The sequence below is a fragment of the Lycium ferocissimum genome, chromosome 11 (genome assembly GCF_029784015.1).
Source record: "Lycium ferocissimum isolate CSIRO_LF1 chromosome 11, AGI_CSIRO_Lferr_CH_V1, whole genome shotgun sequence".
Classification (NCBI taxonomy): Eukaryota; Viridiplantae; Streptophyta; class Magnoliopsida; order Solanales; family Solanaceae; genus Lycium; species Lycium ferocissimum.
Window position 1 is genome coordinate 48,920,255 of NC_081352.1, and position 4,251 is coordinate 48,924,505.

Here is a 4,251-nt window from a genome sequence, read left to right on the forward strand (position 1 = left end):
TTATAGGATAAAAAATTACATAACATAAAAGTTTTCATTAAATAGGATTTAAAATAGGTTCATGAATTTTTCTTAAAATACATGCAACTTTCATGTAACTTTCAAGAACCTAAAAGTTTTTCAAACTAAATGAATGTGAATTTGAAGATACATTCTTCATTAGCTAATAAAATTGCTATCTCTGGAATTGTTCTTGATGAAAATTTTCATGTTGGTGCTATTGTCTCGAAACTTCCTTCCTCTTGGAAAGAATACGAAGCAAACTCTTACACAAGAAAGAAGATTTGACTCTTGAGCAATTGTTGCAACATTTGCAAATTGAACAAGAGACTCGATATCGTGACAATAATATTTTGAAGGAACCCGTCATGAAAGCTCATGTGGTTGAAGAAAAATCAACCAAGAAGGAATACGTTAATAAGAAAATTCCGAAGGCAAAGAGAAGTACGAATTTCAAGCGCACTAGTACCAATTCTAAGTCGGTTGAATGTTACCACCGTCACAAATTTGGTCACTATGCGCGTGATTGTAAAATTCTTAAAGCTGAAAAGAAGAAAGAAAAGGCAAATAACCATAGAAAAGATGAATTTGTAGCAATGGTTACGAAGCATTTGTAGCGGAAATCAAGTGGAATGGTGGATAGACACGGGCGCAACTCGTCATATATCGGGTGATCGAAATGCTTTCAAGACCTATGAATTAGTGGGGGACGATAAAGTTTTGTATATGGGAAACTCATCCTGCAAAGGTTGTGGGAAAAGGAAGCTGTTGAATTGAAGTTTACTTCCGAAAGATAGTCACGGTGATGGACGTATTGCGTGTTCCCGAAATTAGGAAGAACTTGGTGTCGGAGTACGCTTCTTTTCGAAGCATGGTTTTAGAATGATTTTTGAGGCGATAAATTTATCTTGTCTAAAAATGGCATATTTGTTGGAAAAGGCTATGCTACAAATGGAATGTTCAAACTCATATTGATAATGAAAATATTTACGCTTATATTGTGGAGTCTCTAGATTTATGGCATGAACGTCTTGGTCATGTGAATTTTAGATCCATACAACTTATGGTGAAAAATGGATTAATTAAGAATTTGTGGAAAAGATCATACTACTAAGTGTCTTACTTGTAGTAAATGCAAGATAACAAAGAAACCTTTTAAGACGGTTGAAAGAACATCCACACTTTTGGAATTAATTCACACCGATATCTCGTGAGATGGATTGTTTGTCACGTCATGGTAAGAGATATTTTATCACTTTCATTGACGATTACTCAAGATATACATATGTCTTTCCATTAAGAACAAAAGATGAGGCATTTGAGTCTTTCAAAACATATAAAGCGAGAAGTTGAAAATAAATTGAGTTTGAAGATTAAATCAATTAGATCGATAGAGGTGGAGAATATTTAAAATCAGATTTTATTGATTTTTGTGAAAAAGAAGGCATTGAAAAACAATTGACTACATCTTATACACCACAAAATGGTGTAGCGAAAAGGAAAAATAGGACTTTCATAGAAATGGTTAATTCTATGCTTTATGGATCTCGGTATGCACTGGAAAATTTGTGGTGAAGCCTTATTTTCAACTGTCATATTTTGAATCGAATACCTTCCAAGAAACTTGAGGCATCCCCTTATGAACTTTGGAAGAACCGAAAGCCAAATATAAATTATTTTAAAGTATGGGGTTGTTTGGCTCATGTTAGATTACCAGATCAACATTTGGCTAAGGTTGGCTATAGAGGAGTAGATTGTGTGTTTATTGGTTATTCTCAGACCAGTAAGGCTTATAGATTCTTAAATCTTGAGACTCCAAGTCCTCACACAATTATTGAATCCTTACATGCTAACTTTTTTGAGAATATATTTCCTAAGCAAAAAGAATCTTTAGAACAAGATGCAAGTTCTTTTACATCTCCTCTTAAAAGGAAAACAGTTGAGTCCGTGGAAGAAAGCCATCCGAGGCGCGGTATAAGATCAGCCCACCAAAGAACTTTGGACCCGATTTTCAAGTCTATTTGGTTGAAAAAGATCTGAAAGTTATCTTTGAAAAAATATCTTCCCATGATGCTCCTTTACGGCGTGAAGCTATTGATGATGAAATGCATTCTATCATGTCAAATGATACATGGATTTTGTCGGATCTTCCTCTCGGGGTGTAAACCTATTGGTTGTAGATGGATTTTTAGGAAGAAATTAAAATCGATGGTACTATAGATAAGTACAAAGCTCGCTTGGTAGCAAAAGGTTTTACTCAAATGAAAGATATTGATTATTTTGATACCTTTGCACCTGTAGCTCGGATGACATCTATTCGGCTCTTAATTGCTTTAGCAGCAATTCATAATATGATAATTCATCAAATGGATGTGAAGACCGCGTTTTTGAATGGAGATCTAGATGAAGAAGTTTACATGAAACAACCGAGAGGGTTCATCATTCTGAGTCAAGAACATAAAGTTTGTAAGCTTCGTAAATCTCTTTATGGATTAAAACAAGCTCCAAAGCAATGGCATGAGAAATTTAGAAAGGTCATGATTTCTAATGGCTACTCAATCAATGGTGGCGATATATGCATATTCAGTAAATTTCAAGAAAACTCTGGAGTTATAATCTGTCTCTATGTGGATGACATGTTGATCTTTGGAACTGATATTGAAAGAGTTAAAGAAACAAAATCATTTCTTGCTTCTCAGTTTGAAATGAAGGATCTTGGAGAAGCTGATGTAATTTTGGGCATTAAAATTGTGAGATCAGCTAATGCTTTGACTCTTACTCAAGCAAGTTATATTGAGAAAGTTACGAAGAGGTTTGGTCATTTTGATGACAAGCACGCTCCTACACCATTTGATCCTAGCATCAAACTAGTGCGAAACTCTAGTGACGTTCTTGATCAATTGACGTATTCTCGGATTGTTGGGAGTCTTATGTATGCCATGCATTGTACCGAGCGTATATTGGTTATGCGGTAGGAACTTTGAGCAAGTTTACTAGTAACCCGGAGTTGAACATTGGAATGCCTTAATTCGTGTTTTAAGGTATCTAAAGGGCACGATTAATAATGGCCTACATTATTCTACCTTTCCGGCGAGCTTATTGAAGGCTATAGTGATGCTACTTGGAATTCGATCCAAATGACTCTAAATCTATTCTTGCTTGGATTTTCACTTTGGCCGGAGCAAGAATCTCTTGGAAATCAAAGAAGCGGACATGTATTACTCACTCAACCATGGAGTCGAATTTATAGCTATGTCTTCTCAACGGAGAAGAAGCCGACTGGATTTGAAGTATGCTCATAGATATTCCTTTGTGGAGTAAGCCAGTGCCACCTTTGACTATCTATTGTGATAATAAAGCTGCTATTTTCGGGCTTCAAGTGATTGTTACAATGGAAAATCGAGGCAAGTTCGTCTCAAACACAATCATGTGAGAAGACTATTGGAGGATGGCATAATATCACTTCAATATGTGAAGTCTAGATTTAATCTAGCAGATCCTTTGTCTAAAGGATTAGGCAAAGAGTTAGTAATGGAAACTTGTAAAGGGATGGGAATAAAGCCTGTTGTAAACTAATGGTACTTTATGGTAACCCTACCTAATGATGTAATCTTAGGTTCAAAGGGAAAAACAAGTAAAGTTACAATTGTGGAGCACATCAATAAAAATTCCATTTCTTCAAAGAGTGAGTAAATGTGCATAGGTTGAGATTCTATTCTCTTAATAAATCTATAAGACCGATCTCGGTTGGAGTTAGTATGACGACTCTTGATAGATTTACCAATATTCCTATTGTAGAGGAGGATGAGATTATATTCTCTTAATAAGTCTATAAACCGGTATCGGTTGGAGTGTGTAGGAACCTCTTGATAGATTTACCGACACTTTGCTTTGTAAAGGAGGATGAGATTAAATTCTCTTAATGAATTCGTAGACTATTTGGTCGGAGTATGCAAAGTTACTCTTGATGAATTCACCGCGCTAAGTGCGAAGTGGAGGCCGCTTCAATAAGATTTTTAACAGGGAAATCTTAAAGCACTTAGTTTAAAGGATTCAGGACACATGGCCGTAAGGTGTCGAAGGATTACGATTTTCACAGGAACATAGTAATGTGCGTGAAAATTTTTCTACTTCATTTAATGATCTACTCAGTTCAAGATTCGTTCACTAAGTAGTCAATGATTTAGAATGTATTCACTAGCTAATGGTTCAAGTCCAAAAGACACCATTATTGATGCATATTACTAGATC